The sequence below is a fragment of the Sinohyriopsis cumingii genome, unplaced genomic scaffold, assembly GCF_028554795.1.
Source record: "Sinohyriopsis cumingii isolate HCF-2022 unplaced genomic scaffold, ASM2855479v2 utg000622l, whole genome shotgun sequence".
Lineage (NCBI taxonomy): Eukaryota > Metazoa > Mollusca > Bivalvia > Unionida > Unionidae > Sinohyriopsis > Sinohyriopsis cumingii.
The window spans coordinates 123,444-136,069 of record NW_028315918.1 but is presented as its reverse complement, the minus strand read 5'-3'; the positions used below and the strand labels follow the sequence as shown (position 1 = coordinate 136,069).

At 34.5% G+C, this 12,626-nt stretch overlaps 1 protein-coding gene across 6 annotated transcripts in view; it reads right to left on the bottom strand.

Annotated features, from left to right (window-relative positions):
- LOC149773632 (uncharacterized) overlaps positions 1–12,626 on the bottom strand; it is a 122,700-nt gene that overhangs the window by 60,683 nt on the left and 49,391 nt on the right. The window contains exon 1 of one of the 6 annotated variants that reach the window (XM_089946088.1): positions 10,096–10,204. The exons of 4 other annotated variants lie outside the window; for them this stretch is intronic. The gene's annotated coding sequence lies outside the window, so the exon portion shown is untranslated. Of the gene's footprint in view, positions 1–2,228; positions 2,251–10,095; positions 10,205–12,626 lie in introns of those variants that run through there. One more of the 6 variants, XM_089946089.1, reaches the window with a different exon arrangement.

Here is a 12,626-nt window from a genome sequence, read left to right as displayed (position 1 = left end):
TGTTTGCCTTTTCATTCTTTACACTGAAAATTTAATTTGAGCAGCTGTGGCAGGAATATGCAATCAGAAAGAAAACTAATGACAACACCTTCTACAAGTTAAACAAACAAAGGGTGGCAAATTCCCATGGTTTGAAATATGCCTCTGCATCCCAACTCGGCCAATTCCATGCTGGTTATTGTATCCCATCAACATGCTCAGATTCTGACAATGTATATCACCGTAAAAATGGCATTCCAGATTTGTTCCCTATGTGATTTAAGTACTTTTCTTGGTCATTCACTCTGTTGCTTCACATCTGATCTACTTGCATCAAATTTGAGGACTATACATACTTCAGGCTGAGACATGTGACATGGCTAATTCTGACTGGTGGTTGTCATTTGTAAAACAATATCCACCAATCAGAACTGTGATTGATTAGTCACTGTGTGACATAAGTAATGGCATTCAAACTAGGTCAATTAAGAATACAAAGCACAGACAAACTTTACTCAAAAGTGACTCCAAACTGCACAAGATCTAGTCCACTTGTTGATTGTTTTGAAGAATGGTAGTGGGTGTTGACAATAATTTCTTTTTTCACCGACAGAAAAAGTGTCTGGCCATGGCAATTGTATTGAACGTGCAGGAAGTACATTGTGAAGGATCTGGTTGTTAGTTTTCTGAGCTGCCCAACTCTGACTGCTATACGAAATTTCCATTGCATGAGTAAATTGCACTATTTTGTTCGTTTTAAAGACAGCAATGAAATTTAAGTGAAGACATAAAACTGGATGTATTAAAAACATTCCTGTAGTGCAAATGGAGCTATCTAAAATGGCCTAGAGGTAAACCACCACCATCTTGTCAAGGATGAGAATGGCATATGAACATAAGCCAAGTCTATGTATGTCTAAATTCTGCTTGTAAGAAATACATTTAAAAAATGGCACTACCTGCCCAATGACAAACGTTCCAAAGATGAAAGACCATCAAATCGAACATGTACACTGATAATGTTTTGGATTGTGTATTACAAATTGTAACAATACAAAACAGATGTGTATCATGTCATCCCTACTAACTAGGTTGGCAACCTTTCTGTGACCCAAGGGAAAGGCACATGCTCATATTTCCTCAGTATAATACAGTCACATAAGGGGCTGAGCATTTAATTGAGAGAGAGAGAGAGAGAGAGAGAGAGAATCCTGGTCTGAATTAACGACCCAGACTCCTCACCAACCTGAAAATTAAACAAGTGGTATCTACAGTGCTGAGAGTGTTGTTAAACAACATCCAGTGGACAACAATACCAGGTTCTAAATATATTGAGAACATTTGGGTAACGAGACTGACAAGTGATGTTTAAGATTTAATACATGTTGTGTTAAGATGGTCGATTTTTCTTTCTGTCTGACTTAATATATATTTGGGAATGACAACTATTATATCATGAACCTTTCTGGAGGACATTAATCTTGTCATCAGCAATAGCTCCCAGCTGCCAGGCCAATGTCTGGTCAGGTCTTCTCAAAATTTCACCTTTCCCCAAAATTAATGTATGAGGTATTTAGAGACAATATAAATAACAGATCATGAAGAGTGAAAAAGTTTAATTTCAAAAAGATGATAAATGCTCAAGTTGCTGAAGAATTAATTTAACAAAAAGCATGGCTAGGTTAGGAAAATCTCTGGTCCAGAAACAAACAGGATAGCCAGGTCAGGAAAAAGCACTGGTCCACAGACCAAAGAAATGTCGAGAAGTTAGCTGGGCAATTCAAATTTTACATTCAATACTGACTAAGAATTTTATAAACAATATTAAGGAAACATTATAACTGTTATATGATTTCAAGAAAAAATCAAATACAAATGCAAGCATAAAATTTTAAACTTTTAGAACAATTTAGTCTTGTAAAATCAAACAATAACATACAGTACTTCTAAATCGAAATTCACATATGAAGTATAAAAATACACCAACAAACACTTTCCTGGGTCAAAGAAACACCACCAAGAAACTTTCCTGCTAACCCTAACATTTACCTCCCTTTATACACATGTAAGATTTGCATTTGAGAAAATTTGTATTCTACAAGCTTTGTGGGTAACACTTCATAATTTAAATCAATACTTAACAAACTTGTCAGACAAAAAAAATATAAAAAAACAACAACACAAATTTACTGTAGAAAAACAAATGATTCCCCTTTTCTTAGCCCTCCAATCAACTACTACATACATACTGTCTAGTACAGGCGTTCCTGAACATGGGCTATATAGCTATATAGCTGTACAACTATTCCGCTGTGAACTCACTGGCAACAGTAATGTATAGCGCAATAAGGCTGAGTCACACTGAACCAGCCAGCTATACAGTATACATACAACACACTCAGTATACAGGAAAAGATAGGCCTCAGCGCTGAACACATGGACTGTGTGCTGGCTAGAAAAGCCTGTGTCTACAACTAGGTGTAATCAGGTGTAGTCGGAAGATAGAGGCTGTAAACATTCTACTAGCGTGTTTGGCAATTACTGACCTGTCTTGAAAACAGAAAGACAAAATATTTTGGCAAAAAGTACATTAATGGGACCAAATTTGATAGAAAATTTACTGATTCGCTCAAATGAAAATGGCTAAAATTATTTTGAACAAGTCCATAATCCCCAATGGGAATAATAAATACAAAATTTTTGCAAAGCCTCATTACTGCAATTTGCATTTCTGAAATGTTCAGACAGCACTCATTCAGTTTCAATTATTAACTTGTATGAATATCCTTTGAAATGTAATTCTACTGAATTCTGACTTTAACAAATTTAACATTTATTTTTACTGCCAGTGAATGAAAACTGTCCACATCATCAGCAAACCTACAAGTTTACTTGTAACAATTCTTTTGGATTTTATGTCTACTGCAGTGTGTGGTTAACAAAATGCTGCTATATAACCTGCGTGATGACAACACACCACCAATATTACTCTTTTGAGGTGTTTGTCACCATTAAATAGTCATGAAGTTGGGGAAAAAAGTATTTTGCTTCTATAATCTACGTCCTGCAGCCTTAACTTACACCAATACATTATTATGGATAAAAGAACAAAAACCCTCTTCAAAAATTTGTTAATTTAGATTATACTTAAACCAAGGAATATCATGTTATGACAATTCATAACTGGTCCTCAAAGGTGGCATGATGCTAACAGCAACATCAGGGTAACAATGTCACATTTTCCCTCAAAGATTTGAGATTAGAATTAATTATATATATTAGCATCATACTTCTACTGATACCCTTTTTTTAAAAAAAAGCTAAGCAAGGGTTTGAAAATTGTTTCATGATGAAACAAAAATAGTTCTCAATGAGCAGTATTTGCAGAATATAATTATACAATTTTCATAAAACAAATTGATGGATCAACCTCAAATTTTTCAGTCCTTAAGCACATATTGTAAGGATTCTATTTTTACTTCTACCTTTACATTTTTCTCCAGAAGTCCGTAAATACTTTTTTACCTAATCACTTTAAGCTTCCTGGAATACAGGTTTACATTTATTTGAAAGGATTTATCTTTCAAATGATTTAGCCATTTTCACCTTCACCATTCTCACAACAATGTTTAACCTGTACTATACTGCCAGCATTCAGTGCCGATTTGCCATTAAAAGCTAAATACATATTTAAAAGTAAATTTCATTTCACCAACATAAAGATGATTAACACAATAGGCAAGTTATTCAGATAGGCTGAATCGGCATTTAAACCATGTAGTTTACATAAAAAATTTGAATCCTTTTTGGCCATATACTGTTTTGTAAGCCTTTCTGAGGATGGCTACAAATATATGGTACTAAAGCCAGGATTGTGCTGCTGTTGCCATTAAACCATACACACACGCATGAAACTCAGACATGATTTTGGTAGTCCTCAAAAAAGCTGAAAATATGAATGATGGGTTTGGTGGTCCTCCCCCAACGGGGTCTCAAGGGGCAGTGCCCCCAATTTGGGGGTTCCAGTCATTAAAAAACTGCTCTTTGGTGCAACTTATGATAGTAATATAGAACCAAATAATCAGTTGAAAAACTAACAAACTTACCAAAAAATTTCAACTTTAATAATTTCACATGAATTTGTTCTCCAATACTATTAATGCTGAAGTTATTTCATGTGCATGTCAGTGTTCACATTGTAATTAAGTCACAATAATTTCTCAATTTTTGCAAATCTATTATATGTCTCTCTTTTCATAACAAATCTGTATAAAAAAAACACCCTAGTACATCAACTATACACAAATAATCCATACATTAACTTGTCTTTTTCTCCAATGGACACAACCTATTGATATGCCTGTTGAGCTCTTTTTGCGGCTTTGGCAAAGATTTCTTTAGCCTTCCTTTTTTACTCAATGTGCAATCGTTTCTTTTCCTTCTCAATGAGAGCCTTTTTCCTTTCAAGCTGGTGCTTTTATTGGCGACATGCAGTGTGCATATTCTGACAGACAGCTACATCTGTTCTCTCATGCAAGAAATCTTTTTTCTTACAGTAATTAATTGCACTTTTCCCAGATGCCTTCTGAGCTTCAATTTTTCTGTTTGCAGCTTATTTTGTAGGTGCTTTTCCAAACAGTTCCAACCATAATCGGATCAGAGTTGATGGAAGAAAAAAAAACGGAACTATATCAGGAAAAATCAGATTCAACTCAGGAGAAAAGCAGAATTCTGCTTTAAAACGGAGAAAAATCATATCTGGAAACTACAGCCCCCAAAACATAGGTGTATCTTCTAGCAGAACTCTTGTGTATTTTATGCAAAGTGAACGATTTTAAATGCACTTAAATTGTGCAAAACTATTTCATTTGAAGCATAAAGTCCAAAAGCTATTATTGTGCAACTCCTGCCACAAGTCTACATTTTATGTTGCATTTTATGTATACACATTTTAGCATGGATATATATAAATTATACTATCAGTACAGGTCCACATTTTAGAATGGATATACACAGAATATACGAGTTCCAAATGTTTCGTGCAGATTTGAAATGACAGTACTTGATCACCACAAGAAAATGTACTGCAATATAATCAAATGCAACAGGAATTGTCTTGGTCACTAAGCCACTGATTCTAAAATGCATGATTAAACACCTCGAGGATTCAGTATGGTAATGCAAGTTCATGTCTTGGAGTGTTAAAAATCAAACCTGAATATTGAGAGAGAGAGAGAGAGAGAAACAAAACAAAAGAACAGCAAATTGTTTAATTATTTCTCAACCTTGAAGTAAATTACCCATATCATTAATTTAAGACTACAGTTAAAAAAACTTTTTTTTTGGCAAAAACCCTATGCTGATATGATCAACCATTTAAGAAAATTAGCAAAAAGATGGCCACCATGAAAGCCATATTGGTACGAGTTTGAATGAAGACCAACTAGACATCGTAAGAGTGTTCTGGTCTAAAACCTTCATGTCAATGCAACTTTCCATAAAGCAAGAGTAGCACTATCAACATTTTCAGGATGTCTTCTATGATGCCCATACATGATACAAGATTAACACCAACAGGACCAAGAAGATATCACACAGTCTTGTAATGAAAACCACGTTTTCATAAGACCAATGGTCCATGAAAAGCAATAAAATCGGTCAATGTGGTGACCACAATGGATGCCCATTTTCATAGCAATACTCCACAACCCCAGCCCCCCTCTAAATACTTTTTGGAGGCTGTGGTTGTGTTAACAAACTTCGAGTTAATGGACAGTTGCGTGGACAAAAGGTTCTTCTGTCCATAACCAGTACAGATAAAAGTCAAGCATCAAATGGCATTCTATTAAAAATCTGGTAGGTGAGCAATCTATAAAAATCTGCTCACCTTGTATGTGTGTGTGTGTTGATTTGGATTTTTAATGTAGCTTTTCAAATTTTTCAGTCATATCGCTACAATGTCTGCAGTGTGACATTCTAAAGTGATGTCTAGCACTGGAGCATCATGCCGCAGACATTTAACATGATGTACCCACCCAGTCACATTATCCTGATACCAGGCCGACCAGTCCTAACAATAACCTCTTAATGCTGAGAGCCAAGCGAGGTAGCTCACCCTGTTAGTACTATAAGTCTGTATTCATCCAGAATCAACTTGTATTCAACTGGCTATTCTACAGAATTATAAATGTTGTTGATGTTAACATTTCTGTGTGTGTATGTGTCAGGGAATTTAACCAAGATTCAAATAGCAGTGTTAAGTAATTAGAAACATTAGACCACTCTACCCTTACTCTGGTTAGCTTTTATTAGAGCTGAAGACTGCAAGCAAACTGGCCATACGAGCTGGATCAAAACAAGTGAGAAATACATTTCTGGTATGTATGGACTGGCAATGAATAAAATCTTCAAAATTACTGTTCGTACATCCTTTTCATTAAGTAAAACCCTGGTCAGCCCTGACCATTCAGATGCTGGAATTTTTCACTCACCATTTGGAACTGGGTGAGCAAGTGTTCAAAAGATGAATATTCTTCCATTAAATCACTCATGAACCTAAAGGCACATGGCTTTTATTTAAAAAAATAATATTTGTTTTAATCATTTGAAAATGTCAAATACAGAGTAGTATGAACAAAGACCCGTGGACCTACACATTTATATAAAGATTAAAGTTCATAACTTTTACTATGGGGAAAAAAAACTCTATGCATTTTTAAACCCTTTTCATGGTTGGCTGTGGCAAATCCTGATGATAAAATGTAATAAGTATGTAACAGCTTCACAACCCCACTCTCAGATTAGCTCTACATAAATAAATTGCACCATAGGAATCAAATGCTAAAAGAATAGAATTCATATAAATTACAAATTTAACTACTCATATCTACAGGTTTCATTCCAGATCATTTTAATTCAATAGTTACTATGGTTCCCTTTTGGCTTAATTTCTAAATGGCTGGAAGAGACCACTAACCATTAAAAGAATTTCTTTACAAATTAACAATTCTTGTATTCAGTCAAGCAGTTGAAGAGTGAAAGAAATGATATACTGATTCATCAGTATTTTTCCTCATCAGTACATGAAGTGAAGAATCAATAATAAACAATACTTACCGTATACAAGTTATTTTAATCTTTGGAAGTCATGATTAAGTATCAATCATTTTAGTATTCATTTAAAATAGATATCGGAGGCATTTGCGCTTATATTGGTAACAAAGTAAACTAGTAACACACAGCCGCTATATACAAATTAGCATCAAAAGGTAACTAACATGGTTTTAAATCTGCCTCCCCACTCTCCATTCTGATTATTTCATCCAATCAGGATGCTCAGCTACAGATAAATACAGGTAAAACCCGTTATAATGCAATTCATTATAACACGATGGCAGCATGGCTCCCATTTTTTTATAATTAAAGGTTACCTCTCTTTTTAACATCCTAAATACATTGCTCTAAGAAAGCCAATTATTCATATCCCTAGCAGATTTTTAATCCAATCACTGTGTTTAATGTTGCCGTAACTTCACCATGCATCGTTTCACCATTTTGGCATATATACAGTTAAAAACTGAAGTACATTTGATATCTGATGAAACCTGACAAACAAAACAAACGATATATGATCAAGAGGTTAATTAAAACTGATGACATTGAAATTTCAATGTACATTCTCTATGGGGAAGTTTTGTGAAAAATTTGTTAACACAATCTCACTTACATGGTGATGTTCTTCTTTGTTCTGTTAGCATCATGTTATGAAGTTTTACTTGTATTAACATAAAGATGATATTTCAGATTTTTTCCAAAATGTACGATTTAAGTCCTATACTGATCATTTAATAGCCACTTTTATGCAATGTTTCTGCTTCACATCTTTTCTACTTGCATTGAAAATTAAGACAATATTTCAAGGATTTTCTTTGCACAAAGAAATTGCACTATTTCTTCGATTTGGAAGATAACATCAGTATGTTACATTTAACGCTGATTAGTGGCTGGTGATTGTTAAGTTCAGCGTAAAACAATAACCACCAACCAAATATAGCTGTACCTCATGTGCTGGATTGTTAAGTTCAGCGTAAAACAATAACCACCAACCAAATATAGCTGTACCTCATGTGCTGCATGACAAATGAAAGAACAGGCATAAAAATTCTCTCTAAATAAATATGGAGAAATGTCTCGCAAAAGAACTTAAATCACATATGGGGAACAAGTTTGGAAAGTTTTCTTTTATACTGATATTTGTAATTTGCAATCAAACATGCCAAAAGGATTAAAACAATTATCACAGATTTGGCCAGAGAGCCAATTCCAACTAGTGCAGTTCTAGTTGCCTTGTGAATTGTAAAGCTGAAGGGTGTTGTCAATAATTTCCCTTTTCACTCACGGAAACAAGGGTCTGTGTCTGCAGAGTTGTTCTGCATCTGCAGTAAGTACAAAGTGAAGGATTGGTTGTCAATCTGCACCCTCATACTTAGATTTCTTTTAGAAAAGATTTACATTGCACGAGGAAATTGCACTATTTCTTCAATTTGGAAGATAACATCAAAATGCCTTCTGAATTTAAAGTCATAAAATCTCAAATTTCTATAAAGAAATTGGAGGATTTCTATCCTGTAGTCAGGTGTTATCATAAAACCCATGGCCAGAATGTAATAAAAGTTTTGTACTCTTATTCCCTAAGTAACTCCTATAAAATGGTTCTGACTAAATGAAAAATTTTCCTTTGGATTTACTGCATTATTTTACAGTGGCATAACGAAAGGGCCCAAAATTCCCATTAAACTACTTGGGGGGGGGGGGGGGGGGGGCACAGAATTAGGTTTAGCATGGAAGGAGGACTCCACATTTCTTGCCTCGTCATTGCTCCCAATTATAAGATACATTGTTTTGTTTTTATTTAGCACACAAGTTTTGGAACACACACTTGATTGAAAACTCACACAGTTAATCACTTATTCCATAAATTTCATTTCTATGTAAGTTGCAGTGGCTCTGTGATTAGCATGCAGGACCTGCAACCAAAAGGGTGAAAGTCTGAATCCTAGCATCAGCTCAACCAGGGTCAGCTACAACAGCGTATCCTTGTACTCGACTGCAAAATAACCAACCCAAGTTGCTGTTCTGAAGAACCAAACCAAGCTAATATAATTTTGCAAGTTAAATTTCTTTTGAGTGTCTTTCTAACAATGGGTAATACATACTATTGACACCTGTCCCCCAAGCAACTTGTTTACCTGTAACCTGGTCATTACAAATATATATTGGCATAACAACTACACAAAATTCCCATTACACAAGCAATTTTTTAACTGCGAATGTATCCAAGATTCACTTTTGCCCATGAGGATTTCTTCCTAAGCCACTGCAATTGTATTAAGCAAATAATAAATGAAATTGAAAGAACTTCGATAAAATTCTACTATAATTTGTGATTTATTTGAATGGGTATCAAAAATGAAAGGACAGTTTTAAAAACTAACCTATCATCAATGACCGAAACCTTTCCCTAACTGTTAGGAAAAGATTTCGACTGAATTTTCACTGCCCCCCCCCCCATTATAAACTTTTTCTAAAAGAGTAGGAGAATGTGTTGAGAGAAAGAAAAATGTGTTCTTATTTTAGCACTTTGTGTAATGTTATGAAAAGTATATATACAAGAGAGAGAGAGAGAGAGAGAGAGAGAGAGAGAGAGAGAGAAAGAGAGAGAGAGAATATGCCAGACCTGCCAACAGGTGCACCCAAACAAAGAGCACAGCCTGACCAAAAGAGCTGACAATAGGCCCTCTTACTGGACATAGTGACTTCAGTGCTCCACACTAACAATTAACAATTCTAATTGAGGCAATTTACAATCAACAGTTCAAATACATATCGAGGTAACATTATGAAAGTCTCCCTTAAGTGTTATTTTATGTTCATGAACAAGTTTATAAAATTAATAAATTGATTTCCATACTATGAGGAGGGCTTTATAAACAAAAGACTGAAAACTCACAAACAGAACAGGCCATACAGTGTAAACCTTTTTCACAATAGACAATGACCCAACTAATGTCCAAAGTAAAATAAAAGTTACCTGTATACAATTACCTATATACTTACATAAAGTTTCAGTTCTCAGTCATACACACACACCTCTATAACTTCTTTCTCTAGCGAACTCAGACCCAACTAGGTTTCAACCAATGAAATCCAAAAATAGCCTAATAGGTCAGGGCATATGGGCTCTACCATTAGATTTTATCGTTTTCCCCAAGTAATTACTCTATACAAGGTCCTACACGTGCACAAAAACCATTCAATATTTCTTTCCGTATCTCCAAGTACGTTTTGTATGCCATTCCAAGGAGTTTGCATCATAGAAAGTACCTTAATTTAACTTGTCAGTCAAAACCTATTTCCCCTAATATAAAATAGACTAGTCCAATCTCCCAAGCTTGAGATTGTGTTGGTTCAATAAGCACTAAGGGACAAAAGCCGCCTCGACTGCCTGAGCCCATTTATCAACCTGTGTCAATTATGGGCTAGGCCCTAAAGGATCGTTTACTACACAAACTTTGCACTGGTGCTAAAAAACTTGCTTTTATTGTACAAAAACAGACAGGGAATAGTGGGGGATCAAATAAGTGCTTCTAAATTACACCAAGCAGTAAAATGCAATATTAACGGGCCTGACAGTACAGTATTTATTTTGTGTGACTAACTTGCATTGGAAGGCTTGTTCATTGTTCCCTGTTCAACTACTGAGGCATGTATAATGCTTAATTTATAAGCCGCCACTCACATTTCCCAGAGGTCGAATTTTTCTACAAGAACTGTAATCTTTATTAATTTTAAACATATATCTTGTCAAATATATATACACAAATTATACCTTTTTATTGTATAATGACACCACAATAAGTTGTGCAACTCCTGTCAATTTGGACTAATTTCCAATGGTGGAAGAACAAAATAATTGGTAGACACAGAGCCAACGAGCTGCCTCTAAAGATGAGGCTCGCTATTAGGGACCATAACAAGCTTAATACTCACAATTATGTTGAAGAATATATTTTTACCTTTCATTAACTTAAGTATTAATAAAAAAAACACTTTTTAAATTACATATTTATCTTTAATTTTTTTCATACGGTCTAATTATGCTCCAAATAAAACCAACATGAATTGAAGAGACACTTCGTTTCCCCACTTGTAGCCCCTTGTTATTGCCGTAGGAGAAAAATCAATACTCCCTGGCTTTAAATTAGCGAGCCAGCCTATTCTGCTGTTTATAGATTGGAAGGCAGATATTATTGAACCACACCAGGCAAAATCTCCCTACAGTAGAATAGCCAACAGCTGGGGTTTCCTCATGTTTTACTGCTATTTATGGAACAAATTAATAAATGAAGAGAGGGAGAATTAGTTTTCCACTTAAATTTGGGAATTCAATGCCATAATGTGAAAACTACTATAACGTGAGAATTTTGTTAATTTGAAGGAAAATACCAAATATGCTAATTTTGTTTCGGCTGAATACCACGAATATCAGGTATGATATAAGCAAGCTATAGTCTGCAATCGATTACCCACAAATATGTACTATCTACCCAAAGCACACGATTTTATACCCACAAATGTAGGGCGACTCACAATATAAAGTTTATATTTCAAGGGAAGGTACAACATTTAACAATAACTCCCTGTGTGCATATATATATATATATATATATATATATATATATATATATATATATATATATATATATATATATATATATAAACAAAAGGTGACTAAAATATGATTTGATGATAATTATTCTGCAACAAATACCAATATTTTATATCAAGGTTTTTGATGCTGGACAAGATGAAATATTAAATATTACCACTAGCAAGAAAATGTCTGAATATCTGGCTCTTATATATATATATATATATATATATATATATATATATATATATATATGGCACGGAGTGGTCTAAAGCGCTCTCTGTTGCGGATCACTGCCATCTCACCTCTGTCTGTGTGGGTTCAAGTCTCGGATTCAGCCAATGTGGGCACGTGAGAAAGCTTGCCAGTAGCTTCTCATGGGTCAGTGGTTCTTTCCAGGATTTTCCTGGGTTCTTCCTCCACCATTAATATTGGTCACCATGTATAGCCTATCGTGTGCTGAAAAATGGTGTTAAACCCTACAACAACTATATATATATATATATTTCGCTATCCATGCATTCTAAAGGTGGATGGTGGTCTAATAAAAATTATTTTCCCCACATTCCATTATAAATATTTGTCCAAAACATACCTATAAAAAAAAACAAATCCTAATAAATCGTCCACCAGATGGGTAGCTACGAAGTATTCAAGAACAAATCATTCTGAATCTAATCTAGGAAAAATATAAGTGTGACACTATTTCCAAAGTCAAGGTCACATGTCCTATTCTGTGGAATAGTCTACACAAGCTATTTATATAGGACCAAATCCACGACAATACATAAAACACATTTCAAAAGTTTTTATTTTCAGTACTAAATTTATGTATTTGTATGTAAAGACTGTACTGTGTTTACCATTTCTATAAAACATTAGAATTTTAAATGCTAAGGGACTATCCTACTACAGTGTATGACATGCAATTTTGTCC